We start from the raw sequence: 15,102 nt of genomic DNA, 5'->3' as shown, positions 1-15,102 counted from the left end.
TGTGTGTGTGTGTGTGTATGAATGTATGTCAGTACGTATGAATGTATGTATGCCTGTATGAATGTATGTCTGTGTATGTATGTATGTATGTATGTATGTGTGTCAGCATGCCATTATGTATGGATGTCTGTCAGTCAGACATCTTAAACCCTACATCTTAGTGAATGTCTGGGTGCCATATTCCTCTGGTTAAGGGGTAGGCAACCTTTGGCACTCCAGATGTTGTGGACTACATCCCCCATAATGCTTTTACACCCAAATTACTGGCAAAGCATCATGGGAGGTGTAGTGCATCATGGGAGGTGTAGTGCCGAAGGTTGCCTATGCCTGCCTAGTTTTAACTCTACAAGTGAAAACAATGCCGTTCTACAGGAAGTTGCAGTGTTAAAATGCCTCTAGTTGGTACTACTCTGACAGCGACTACATGTCCTTCCAACAAAACAGCTGAGTAAAATGTGGCCATCTCAATCAGATTGTCTTATTGAAAAGAAAATGGAGAATATCATAAAAAATTGTATATGGAAGTTATAGGTGGATTTTAATATTTCATTCAGTGTTGTAAATTCCAGAGAAATTACAATTCTTTAAAAATGAAACTGAATAGAAGTAATGATACCTAATTTACATGTATACACGTAAGGAAGTAATTTTTCTAGTTCCAGGAGGTGATTGACACAATCAATAAAGTAAAAATGATTTCCCTGCAACATTCTTTTGGAGAGATAGAATTCATCCCTCACACATTCAACAACTATCATCAACCATTAGGGAGACAATGCAAGAAGATAAGAATATAGCACTTTGAAAAAGAGCTTAAAGAAACACTGTCACTTTTCAGTATTTCATATAGATGCAAATAAGCTTTATAAAAACTCACACATTGATGCAATCAAAAGATACTAGACATCTAGTTAGCTTTGGCACAGCATATTGCTTTCATGTCTAGAAAGCATAGCGATGTTATTCACTGTAACGAAAAAGATCCAGCAATAGGACCCTCTATTGTTTCCTACTCACGTTAACCTTAACCATAAAATTGTGCTAGTTTTCTCATGTACCTAAATGTTAAACTGTTTAAACTGCATTGGAGGAATGCATTTGGGGTACCTCATAAACGATTGTTACAAGCTTATGCACTACAAAAATAAATAATAATAAAAAAAAAAAAAAAAAAAAGATACTAGACAAAGTAGGGAATATTTTATCTTATAGCCAACTGTAGGGTTTGGAAAACATTGACAAAAAGTATAGTTGTAAATGAGTTTTGCCTTTCAACTTCATTTCCAGCAGCCTCCACTAGCAACAGCTATCAGGAGAAAAAAAAAAAATTCTATGGAGGATCCTGCAGTCTCCATCCATTCTGTACTCATATTCCCTGTGCCACCACAGCGAGCATATTAACATGGGGGGGGGGGGGGGGGGCCTTCGCAAAATAAAAATGATATGTAATTAAATCTGTTGCATACAGTCCTTATGCTCTCTGTCCCCACAACTACAGCATATGCTGTATTAAATATTTAATTAAAATATCCAACAACTACTAAACCTAGGATTGGATGACTAGGATGTGTTATACATTCAATATATAAGGGTATGTTATCACATCTCATAGCAGGTTTATTTTAAAGTAGCCTTAACCCTAAATTTCAAAGTCATGTAACATAAAATTAAGCGTAAGATAATACTGTCTCTGAGCTCTGGAGATACTTCTAAAATCCCTCGCATTCAGTCACGTTGTTTATTACAATGCCTCCCTTTCACTGCACCTCTACAGTTTGTCTGAACAATATACGGATCCAAGATTACTTGAGAAAAAAATATCAATTAGAAATTAGACGTAATGCAAAGCAAGTGTCTTAGATCATTTTTTTCCCCCCTCAAGTAAATATCTGTATTTTACAAATACAGTCCAGCAATCCTGTACTGACAATGAAGTGCTAAACTTTTTTTCTTCAAATGCATTCAAATGTTACAAAAAGACACAGTCAACAATTCTCTAGGCAAATCAATTATAGCTACCTAAAATTAATGAGGAATTTAAGAAATGTTTGAATTTCCATGTGTGACTTGAAGAATTGTGAGCTGGCAGTGAACATTGGACTCCATTTACAGCTAGGTGAAACAGAGCAAATCAGACCACTGATGGATAACCTTTAGCACTTGCTATTGCAGGCAAGGTTTCCAATTATTAGAAAAGAGTCTTAGGAAATGTTGCTCTTGTACCAAGCAACACACAACATTGACAGCTATGGGTTTAGGAGGCCATCTTGTCAGGGAAGAATAGTGTCACAAAAAACAAAGTTTCAACAATTAATATTAGCTAAATTGTAAGTACAGTGATATGCAAACATTTAGCAGCACTGTGCCAAAAAGTCTGAGCCCATTGGAATGCCACTATTGCTTTTATTTTTTTTTTTAATTAACCAACACGTGTAAATGTTGAAATATTTTTCTTTTGTTGTGTACAGTTGTATGTATGTCTTCTAGACAGACACACACACACACACACACACACATATATATATATATGCATTCCAGACAAAGTCATGTAATATACACAAAGATGCCAATACACATTGACACACACACACACACACACACACACTCTGCTAAAACCTTTTTGCTAAAAAAATAAATAAAAATTAATTTACATTTAACGAAAGAAATTCCACCTGTGAGGATGGGTCCAAAGCTTGGAACCGTCTCACTGATGGAGATACACCTTATGGACACTCCAGGGGTGTCCTGGGGCTTAACCCCTAGTCAATAGAAAACGAAAAATATACATATACTCAAAGGGTTGGAATGATCCAACCTGAAGAGTATATAGCTGGAAAATAGAAAAGAATATAAGATATTAAATGCTCAAATCCGTGTAATTGGATGAATAATTATGATAGAACAAAAAGTAAGAGAAAGTGCTAACTAGCCTAAATGGCTCACCTCCAGGGAACCCAGTAAAACCCTATTTACCAAATTGGCTCAGAAGAAGCCACTGACTAGAGACTTTATTCAAAATTGCATATGGTCAAGTCAGGTAGCTCTCAGCGTGTAAGGTAGGTAAATGTCATTTAGATGACATGAGTAACTGTGAAATGGTCACTGGACGAAGCCTGAATGGTTATGAGTATGCCGTTTGGCTACTTATGACACTATTGTGATTAGTATCCTGTAGTTACACATACTCAGACACAGTGGTCAACCATATCTTAGAACCATGCAGGTATAGTGGGACTGCATGCTAGTAGTGACTTGTAAAATAGGTATCTAGCACCTTTAGTGGATTGGTAGTGTCCCTATTATAGACGTGCTAGATGAATGTAACACTAGGCATATATAGGTTACATACAGTAGTTACAAGGAGACATGCATTCTATGTACTTAGAGTCCCAGATTAGCGTCTACGGGACTCACCCTTAGTACAGATAATTGTGACCAGTTGGAGGTGAAAAGACAGAAATTAGAGTGACTCTATGGCCAGCCCCTGACGAAGGTGCATCCCAGTAAGCACCGAAACGCGCGTCGGGCTCATATTCCCTCTTCTTTCAACACTAGGGCTATCTATCACTATGTGCAGGTAACCAACATCCTAAGTATGGTTCTGCACATAGAGTCACTCTAATTTCTGTCTTTTCACCTCCAACTGGTCACAATTATCTGTACTAAGGGTGAGTCCCGTAGACGCTAATCTGGGACTCTAAGTACATAGAATGCATGTCTCCTTGTAACTACTGTATGTAACCTATATATGCCTAGTGTTACATTCATCTAGCACGTCTATAATAGGGACACTACCAATCCACTAAAGGTGCTAGATACCTATTTTACAAGTCACTACTAGCATGCAGTCCCACTATACCTGCATGGTTCTAAGATATGGTTGACCACTGTGTCTGAGTATGTGTAACTACAGGATACTAATCACAATAGTGTCATAAGTAGCCAAACGGCATACTCATAACCATTCAGGCTTCGTCCAGTGACCATTTCACAGTTACTCATGTCATCTAAATGACATTTACACGCTGAGAGCTACCTGACTTGACCATATGCAATTTTGAATAAAGTCTCTAGTCAGTGGCTTCTTCTGAGCCAATTTGGTAAATAGGGTTTTACTGGGTTCCCTGGAGGTGAGCCATTTAGGCTAGTTAGCACTTTCTCTTACTTTTTGTTCTATCATAATTATTCATCCAATTACACGGATTTGAGCATTTAATATCTTATATTCTTTTCTATTTTCCAGCTATATACTCTTCAGGTTGGATCATTCCAACCCTTTGAGTATATGTATATTTTTCGTTTTTTAATTTACATTTAAATAAAAAAAAATAAAAAAAACACTCATACATACAACTGTAAACCCACAATGGCATTGAGGTTACTTTTAGCCATCCTTAGTTTTGCTTAGCGTTCAGCAGAAGTAGGGTGGCTTCCCTGGGGTCCAGTGGAGACGAGGCTGGTCGGATACACAACTAGTGCTGCAGTAGCTTGCTCTCCTCTGGATGGATTTCTTTTCAGAAGTGCTGGGAGGAAGTAATCTGATACACTTCCTCCCAGCATTGGCATGCATAAGTGAATGGAAGGCCATTTCTCACAGGATATCTGAAGAGGCAAAAATCAGGGAAGCTGCGGAGGAGCAACGTGCCAAAATATAGCCCCCATCCAAGTGCCACCCAGGCTAATGGCCCCAATCGGTCCCAAGTCGGGCCTTCTCTGATATCCACAGCCAGCCTGTTTGGGTTTTGCAGTCATGCAAAGGCACCTTGTGTGCAATAAGAAGCCAACTATCATAACGCACAAAGACTTCCTTATAAGAAAACTATTTTTCATTGTTTGTTTGTTATTCTTATCTTGTCCTACTTAGCCCTTTTTAGTATTTAACATCAAATGTTAAAATAAAGTTATTTCTACTGAAACGTTTAACATATTTTTGTTTAAATAGATTAGAGAGGAGACCGTTTAACCTAGAGATATTTTTAAATGAAGGCAACTATTAACCAAGGTCACTTGTTCCTCCTCAAACCACATTTGTTGTACTATGGAAAAAAAAAAAAAAATACAAGTGTCATTCCACAGCAGCAACCTAAATGTAGGAATGCCTAGTGAAGTTATGTAAACACAATAATTAGTAAGCGCACACAACCAGTTTTTGGTTGAGTGTTCCAGAAAAAGACAAAAACATTGCTTCGTTCATCTACCCACTTTCACATGATCAGCCCTACTTAAAGGACACAGTGCTGGGAGGTCCTGGGTGCCGTCTGATGGTAATCTGCAAAACCATTTATTGTCAGTTTGACTTACCTTGATGTATAATTAGCCCACAGTCCATCTGGTCTAAACTAATCTAATAAAATAGGATTTTATGCTTCACATTCTCATTGGCAGACACCAACAAACACTGTCTAAATTTAGTATGAGTTATCATGATAATGTAGAAGTATGAACTTTTATTTTATCCCATAATTCAGACCGGAAGTGCTATACCAAGCAAGAAGTGTCAAACAGTCTGTAAATCGGTTTGACAGATAGCCGCCTAGCATGCTATAGTGGTTATGGTGCTTAGCATGTCCCTCTAACGGTCAGTTTTTCAGTTAATTTATATGTAAATCATAGGAAATTAGGACTAGATAAAAGGACAGCCACCACAAATTGCATCCACTCAAGTCAGCAAAAAGGGATAGGCTACCTTGAACTCTTGTTAGTGTGAAACCATTCAAAAACAGTTTAACAATAAACAGAAGGATGGCACCAGGGGATTCCAATCACTATAACCACTTTAATGAGATGAAGTTGTTACAGTGCCTAGTGTGCTAGTCTGCTTTAACATGTACTATTAAAACGGTTACTTCATCTCTGCTGAAGAGATAAATCAACCCCAGATGCAAGTTCCAGCCTTTTGGGCTTTGTCCATGAGGAATAGCAGACTCCGCTCTAGGAATAGTAAGCATGGGCTGTACCTTTTTGACTTAAGAAAACCCCTAGAAATGAATCACTGCGCTTAGAGAGGTATCAACTAAATCTGAATGAGAAAGCCCAAAAGGTTAAAAAAAACTTTTTTAAAAAATCACCTAAGCATGCTGATTCACTCGTGCTGAGTTTGCCACAAAAAAGAACCACAACAGGACGCAGAGGAATCTCGCTCATAAATAATCACGGGCAGGTACAAAACGATCCACTCTTGCATCGGCACAACTCCTGCTACATTGAGTCCGAAGGACATAGGTCCGACCAAACAGCCGGTTCAAAAAGTGTGTGTGCGAACTGTACAGGTTTACACAAACAAAAAAAGCAACGTGTACTGCATAGACCACATTGATCCTTGTTAACGCAAAATGTGAAACTTATCCGTGTCGCTTCACTACAATGATGTTCACCGCTATTGAATAACCTGTCTAACGACAAGCTTTTACTTTTATGTGCACTCACTCCCTGTATTTTATACTGCATATCACTAACTGATTACCTTGTCTGATGTCACAACCAACAGTTATGCATGACTTGATAAATAAAGAAAAAGAAGATTGCACAATTTTTATCTTTCATTTATTTTTTCATTATTTATATAAATAATGGAAGAATGAAAAGTATATAAAACATGTTCAATCAATTTATCTTAATCTCTACATAGCTAATAGGGATATAAGTGGTTTCATTCATTCCTTCCTCTACCTGACAGTAGCAATGGTAAAACTCCCTTAAATGTGTAGAAGGAGGAGGGTGGCTATCTGTTCTAGCCTAGTTGCACACATTAAATTGGTGGAATGGGTTCAAGGTAGAGAAATGTGTACCTCGGGGGGCGTGGCCTGACTGCAGAGGGGAGCAGACGCATGTCGCTGCTGCTCCCGCTAATCAACTCGCCTAAAGCCGATTATCGATCACCAGAGGCAGTAAACTGGAGTCCTGGTGCTCCCAAGCGATAGGGGACATCGAGACCAACATGATGACACCACGCAAGTGGATCTATGTTCCGGACCCGACCCACGCAAATTTACGGCCTACAAGCATGGTAGCGGTGGGAGAGACGGCCGCTCCCCCACTGCAGACACACGCGGCAAGGCAAAGCTGGAAACCCCGTTCCCCCCCCTATGGACCGGTGGGGGTTATCCCGGTCCCCACCGAAGCGACTCACATGGCTATGCGGAAGGCAACTGCCCGCCCGGGCTTGGGCTCCGGACGCTTCGGGCCTAGCAACTCTGCAGAGGTACCTAGCCTTACAGTTCCTGAAACCGCACAAGTCACAAGCCTGGATTTAATCTTCCAACAATTCATGGAAAAGCTGGACAGAATCTTTGCAGCACCCCAAGTACGCACCGTAGGTACAGAATGTGGGTCGGGGAAAAAGGGACGGAAAGGGCCTACTACGGGCACCACACACCCTTCAGCGCTAAAATCCAGCACCGACCGCCCTCCCGGGCCGGGGGTCACCAGGAGGCTACCTCCACAGCATCAGCCACACTGCCGGAAGCCTAACCGCCGCTGGCGGCGACGAACCACCGGGGCTATCCGAAGCACCCACTCAGGGAAGAACTCGGCCTCTCGTGGCACCCGAGTTCGTGGATCCAGGATGCAGACCCCACACGGCGCCTGGGGCCAAGGGGAGACCCGACCGCCCCCACACCCCCCCCCCGCACTCAACGCACACAGCCCCTCACAGACAGCAGACACGGATGGAGGTTCTCGTCAGGATCTGCCGGAGAGGACGACTCATCAAGGCATCATCCCGACCACGATACCTGGCCCGTCCAGCTAGCACTCAGAGCCGGCATAGGCTGAGCAAGCCGAACTGTCTGTACGATACCCCTGCTGACCTCACAGTGGAGGCAAGACTGGACTCTGTCGGACAACATATCATTTAAAAACTCGTTAGCAGCATAGTGCTTAAACATACAGTATTTACCTTCCTTCGAATCTAGCTAACAGGTTCTCACTATTCACAATTCTAATGAGTATTAGGCTCCCGTTTACTAGTATACGATAATTAGATTAGACCTCCAGCTAAGACTAACTAAATATGTATGCCAACAACACTTCTAGCATATAGCCTGTTCAATCGGTTAATTGATGCATGAGACCAAAATAGCTGTAGGTAACCTTATCTATTTGTTCATCTATTTGTTGAATGTATAGGCCTCTCCTTCTACTTTGTTGATGTACAGAAACTTGTGTAGCAGTGTTCCATGCCTGACCAGCCTAGCACCGGCTCAGAATACCTGCTTAGCCAGGTCGTGGGCCCCATAGCCCGTTTATCTCTCTGTTATTACCATACCAAATTAAGCATAGATTATATACCGTATGTTAATCATCAGTTATACTCTTGTTTCTTTCACTTTCTCGCTGACGGTATCACCGTATAGTCCTGAAGCTACCTTTCTCGTTCTAAGTCCTACTAATCAATCTATGGTTCAGCCTGTCTCTTTAAATCTTTAAATGGAAAAAAGTGCAACTGTTTCATCTGTCATGGCACTACATGCGTAGCTGATCTAGCACTGTTAAGCAACAATTACTTTTATTATTAGTTTACTTTTATTTTATTACCCAAGCTTGTATTAATCTGTTTACATGACGTTTCTACAAAAAAAACAAAAATATGGCAGTCCTTCTTAGAGGTGTATTGTTCGCTATCTTGTTACCATCAACACGTGTTACCCCACAATGCCTCCTCTTTCTATTCTGTACCCCATATCACAAATGCCATAATAAAAGAAAGATTTACAAAAAAAAAAAAGAAATGTGTACCTCAACAACCGGACAATCATTCCTGACATATAAAAGAAGGTAGGTGATGGTTTATGAACTAAATTTTGTTTTGCAAAGTAAATTCAAGTAAAAACGTGTATTCACTTTTTTGTTAGAGAAGAGGTTAAAATTGTAGTAATCAATGACTGCAACATATCCCTCTGACTCTACAAAAAACATTTTGTGATGTAGAATTTGTAACAATATTTAGCAAAAAATAAAGAGAATCAACTGCTAATTTTTTACTTTCCCAAGGAATAAGATACACCAAAAGAAAAATAAATAATTCAATTGGGAGGATATCTCAAGTGTTATGGCTCAAAATGTTGACTACAACTTTGATTTACCAATTGAACTGACAAAATATAACATTACTTAATAGACTAGCAACCTGTAAAGCATACTGAAGGAAATGTTCTCAAGTGAAGAAATCAGATTTCATGAAGAGATGAATCTAGAAGGTCATTACACAACACACGGAAAGCTAATTAATGTATGAAAGGGGAACCGCCATAGTTACAGCTTCCCAACAAATACCAAGGTCAAAAGTATTTTTATTCACTTTACTTACATCAATGAAAGGTCAAAAGGTAAGTCTTCAGTAATTCAAGAATTACAACTTCCATGATACTCTGTCAACTTTTAAGGGATAGTCCAGGCCTGCATGCTCTCGTTATCCCAATTCATAAAAGTGCTAATTTATAAAGAAATCTGCACTTTTATAAATTGATTTAAAAACACCCACCTGTCAGTCAAACTGGCTATGAGAAGTATTCTGAAGTGCGATCGCATTTAGCTGTTACATTTGCAGCAATTTCTGTGCATGCACCAATTTCATCCAGATAAGAGGGGAGACTATTATCCATGATGGTCTACAGGAGGTGGAGCACAGTACTGGTGCTGCTGCAGAAAAAAATGTAAGTTAACGTTGTATTTTATGTTTGTGGGGACACCTGGTATTGATTAAAGGAACACTCAAAATGTTAAAACTGAATATCAGAACACTTTATGCACAAAAAACATTACATCTTAACAGTTGTTTTGGTGCACAGATGCTGCTCCTTTGCCACATCTGAAAAACAGGGATGTTTGCATTTGGCTGAAAATACACCTCTAGTGGCTGTCAGACAGAAAGTCTGTATCTGTTACCTTTGAGAAGCTGGAAGCCATGCACAAGCTGGACCACTATTGAGTTAAACCATTCGTAAACTTGTTAACCACTTAAGGTAAAATGGTACCCAAGACCTCAAAGCATCATAACATCATTCAGATGAAGTTGATATGGTGCATAAGTGTTTCTTTAAGACCTTAACATTCAGCAGCATCACTCAAAGCATGGTGCCACCAAACACAGTTAATGATTCTCACTGAGAAGCATTTGATTCAATGCCTCTATGAAGCACTGGGTTGGTGGATTACAATGATTGTCGTGCATGCATAGTGGGTGTTAAATGCGTCTGTATAAAAAGCATTTTATTGAGCCGGAGAACATTACTATTGATAATCTCATCATGCTAAGGCTGCAGATGAGAATTCCTTGCCCTGGAATACAGGTAAATTTAAAGGCTGTTAATTGCACTCTAACATTAGAACTACATGTTTAATGTTCATGTTATATTAATGGATGCTCTAATCTAAAAAGAGATCTAAAAGTATGCACATTTGTCACATTACGAAGATTATTACACCAACCATAGTTTTATAAACGCTACACCTCAGGCCGCATGAGACAAGATTCACGCCTCTATAGATTTAGTGCTCAGAAAAATGCCAATTAACCTAGCATCTATAAACCTTCATGCTCTGTCCAACAAGGAGTACTTACTAAGTACAAATGAAAATTTAGATGCTAACAGAGAACAGTTGAGTTGACTTGGGAAGCTTTCTATGTATTTTGTCCACCACACAGCGTTGCTTTTAATTAGATTTTACTCAGACCACTTGAGTCCTTTTGTGAACAGTACCTAAATTACACAATTCTCACCTGTCCATCAAAACAAATTCAAATAGCACACTGACCGCAGTCCACTCTTTTAAATATTTAGGTATGTTGTTAGACCACAATCTATCTTTTGGCCTCCACATAGAAAAACTTGCATCTAAACTTTATCCAAAACTAGGTGCCCTGTACATAAACAAATCCTGCCTAAGCCATACAGTAAAGGAAAAGATTGTAAAGCAAAGGCCGAGGCCAATCATTGATTACGGGGATGTAGTATATGCACCTGCATCGCAAACCCACCTTAATAAACTCAATACATTGTATAACTCGTTCTGCCGATTTGTGCTACAATGTAATTACAGGACCCACCATTGTGAAATGCTAAAAAAACTAAACCGGTTGTCGCTGGAATCCAGACGCACCCTTCATCTTTCCAGCCTTGTGTTTAAGAGCTTTTCTGGAAAGCTCCCGCCCTACCTGAGCAGAATGCTCTTCCCGGCTGTTCCCACCTGCTATAACCTCCGATCCAGTACCAGCACTTTATTTAGTCTACCTCAGTACAAAAAAAAAAAAGCGTCTCTATCCTCCTTTTCCTACAGAGCACCACAATTATGGAACACTTTCAAATCTTCCCCAAGCATAAAGTCCTTTAAGAGATCCCTCTCTACATACCTCAAAGCAGAATGCACCTGTCATGGTTGATTATATATTTCCTACCTGTTCTATGCTAAATTTTGTATATATTGTGTATTAATATTGTTTTTGTAGTTTATTGTACCCTATTGTATCAATGCAATGTTTTGTGGACCCAAGACGTACTTGAGAACGAGAGAAATCCCAATGTATCTTTCCTGGTAAAATATTTTATGAATAAATAAATAAATAATAGCAGTCTAATAGAAAACTAAAAACATCCATACCCAATGTGTGCCTTTAAAAATGTTTCCACTATTAACATGTGAAAAGGTAATGCCTAAGCTGTACCAAAGACCTGCATTCTTGGAGATTATATGGCACTAAACAGGTGTAAAATACCGTATGTCAATCTCAGCTTCTACGTAAGTGTTTAAGTTCTGAAATATCCTGGATAGTGAACCCATACTGTGAAAGCAGGCTGGCAATTACATTCAACATGACAAAGAAGTCACTCTCGCAGAGGCCCTTCTTCAACTACTTCAGAGAAATTTCAAAGGAAATTATTCGTTTTTGTATAGCTTGTGCAAGTTAACATTTTGGAACACTGTTTTAATGAAAATTGGCATTGGATATTGATAATACGGAAGTGTAAATTCTACATTATCAAATAAACTGAAATGGGTAGTCTCACAGAGCTAATGACAGCCCTAATTAATTTCATTCAATAAAAGTGACATTTTGCACACAGAGTGCATACCGAAAAATTTGAACATTCCAGCAGGTTTACCTGCCATATATGAACACTCCTTTAGAGTGCCTCGTAGTGCTTATGGTGCCAGGAGTATATTGACGCCTTCCCAGGTAAGTGGACAAACCATTTGTAACCAGTTTGACAAGTATTCGTTCCACTGGAATTGTTTGCCGAGATTGTTAAAGGACCACTATAGGTACCCAGACCACTTCAGCTTAATGAAGTGGTCTGGGTGCCTGGTCCCTCTAGGATTAACCCTTTTTTCTACAAACATAGCAGTTTATATTAGGGTTAATACAGCCTCTAGAGGCGCTTGCGTGCTTCTCACTGTGAAAATCACAGTGAGAAGACGCCAGCGTCCATAGGAAAGCATTATAAATGCTTTCCTATGAGACTGGCTGAATGTGCGCGCGGCTCTTGGTCCTTTAACCGAGAGCTCTCAGCCGATAAGCCAAGTCCAGGGCTAGTATATTAGAGAATATTTCCAGTTCTACTGGAGGAGGTGACCACTGCCCAGAAGACCCCATGTAAGTTATCAAACTTACCTTACCAATCCAGTAAGATACAAAAATGTATACACGTCTTACGATATACATGCAATTATTTTGTTTACTCTTAATGCACCACAATATGTTACCCTGTGAGCGCACCAGGCCATACATGGCACCATAACACTAGAGAGTGCAATACTGGTTAGGGTGCTTGGAGTATTTCTTTAAAAGGACAATGTTGGATAGTGGTAATTTACTAAAAAAAAAAAAAAAAAAAAAAAAAAAAATCGGTTTAAAAAAAAATAGATAATCTTGCAGCAAATCTGTAGTTTTTGCGGTTACCAGTAAGGGGGTGATTTTTCTCAAGCAATCCTATTCCTCTATTTTGTTTCTACAGGTTTGGTATTATCTGCACATTGTGATACACATTGTGATATTTATGGGATACATGGTTTTGCACTCCCAAGTAGTATTATTCATAAAAAGACATGAATACAGCGATTCACAACTGCACATGTCCACTCCATCAGCACTACAGGCTTATTCATAGAGTGCTATGAGGGAAATACACAAGTTGAGGACTTGTACGGATATGGGAAATTTCTGCCTACTCAATAATTTAAAGTTTCAGTTAATGAGAATTCCCCAGCCCAATTCAGTAAGACACAAAAATATGTTCACTTATCATGATATATATGTAACACTTTCATCTACTCTTAATGTACTATAATACATCTCACATGTATGGCACTTGGCCTTGTTGACTTTAGCTGAATAGTCACATTGATTAACAAACCCATTACCACAGTAAAATACCTATATGTTCTGCTGATTATGAACTCTTTCAAATGTGATTTTCCACCTGGACTGTTTCTTGTAATGTATTCCTTGTCTCCAATAGAACAAGATGACATCTACATTAATCAATTTATACAAAGGCACGGTTGCCACAGACAATGTTGTAATTTCATACGAAACTAAGGGATTGCACAAAGTTCCCAACAATAATAAAGGAACTTAAAATACTACCCTATGAAAGAAACTGCATTTGTTTACTCCATGATAATTATAAATCACTGTCTCATAAACCCGATTTTATAAACTGTCTCAGTACTTGACTTGGATGATGAAGGAGCCAATAAACCCTATCTTGTCCCCTGAAGCATGAACTGGTGAATCTGATATTTAAAAAAAAAAAGGAATCCATGAAGCATGCAAGGTGAAGAGGAGGAATGCAAGGAAGCAATTGATTGTCTAGGAATGGAATAACAGTTGCCTGAACACAGATCTGAAGAAGAGCACAGACACCTTCCACAACAGTCTGTCAGAATGTGAGACAGATTCAAAGACAGCTCACCAGCATAGACCCACTGTGTAGTAAAATGGAGCCTGGCATGAGAAATGAGACATAATTTCCAAGGTAGAGAGAGATTACCAGCTCTGTGCCCAAGCTAGAAATACAAAGGGTCTGGAATTGTAAAAGCAGAACACTGAGGGACCTTTTGATTCTAGAGAGAGGAAGAAGAGGCACCATGGCACTGATACAGTCACTGTGAGTGTCTGGGGTAATACAGGAAACAACAAAAAGCATTTCAATGGTATAGAGAGAGAGAGAGAACCACATGTACTGACAGCATTACTACTGACAGCCATCACAGACACAACCACATGTACGAGCAGTATTAGGCACAGCACATGTATGACATCACCATGGCTATGAGCACATGTATCACTAACGTGCTTAATATGACAGTGGCTGTGAGCACATGTATGACCATGGTGGCTGTGAGCACATGTATGACCATGGTGGCTGTGAGCACATGTATGACCATGGTGGCTGTGAGCACATGTATGACCATGGTGTTTAGGAGCACATGTATGACCAGAGCGGTGTGAGGGTGGCTGACAGACACGTTACACTGGCCGGGAGCCATGTCTGGCTCTGTCACTCACCCGCTGTGGAGGCCCCCGGTGCGGGCGGTCAGGCCCGGGATCCCCGGTCTCCGGTAGCTCTGCTCCCCGCCCGCTGGATCCGGCGGCCCGTTCGGTTTATCACCTGAGGCCCATGGTGGGTGCGAGGCCCGGGGGTCGGCGGGGAACGACTGGCAAACAGGGGAGCGAGAGAGAGCGAGCGGCGGCCGAGGCAATAGGAGGAGACAGCGCGGGGAGAATGACGGACCGAGGGGAGGGGAAAGACATGGAGGGAAGGAAGGAGGGTGCGGGGAGCGCACTGAGCGGCCACTCACACACACACAGCCCGACACCACCGCCAACACAGACACAGACACCACAGACACAGACACCGGGGGGGATATATGTGGGAGCTGGACACCGGGTGGGGGTCTAGGTGGGAGCTGGACGCCGGGTGGGGGTCTAGGTGGGAGCTGGACGCCGGGTGGGGGTCTAGGTGGGAGCTGGACGCCGGGTGGGGGTCTAGGTGGGAGCTGGACGCCATGAAGGGGCAGGTGCGGGGGCAGGTGCGGGGACAGCCAGGGTTAACACGGTGCCAGCCATGGGGTCAGTACAACAAGCACACAGGGCAGCAG

General features: G+C 40.7%; 1 protein-coding gene across 1 annotated transcript in view; it reads right to left on the bottom strand.

The window, feature by feature from the left end:
- ATP13A3 (ATPase 13A3) overlaps positions 1–14,777 on the bottom strand; it is a 116,294-nt gene extending 101,517 nt beyond the window's left edge. The window contains exon 1 of the mRNA XM_063442765.1: positions 14,510–14,777. The gene's annotated coding sequence lies outside the window, so the exon portion shown is untranslated. The remainder of the gene's footprint in view (positions 1–14,509) is intronic.
- Positions 14,778–15,102: the final 325 nt, after the last annotated feature.

The sequence above is a fragment of the Pelobates fuscus genome, chromosome 2 (assembly GCF_036172605.1).
Source record: "Pelobates fuscus isolate aPelFus1 chromosome 2, aPelFus1.pri, whole genome shotgun sequence".
In the NCBI taxonomy this organism is placed as follows: domain Eukaryota; kingdom Metazoa; phylum Chordata; class Amphibia; order Anura; family Pelobatidae; genus Pelobates; species Pelobates fuscus.
The sequence above is the reverse complement of the archived record's forward strand: the minus strand, read 5'-3'. Positions and strand labels throughout refer to the sequence as shown.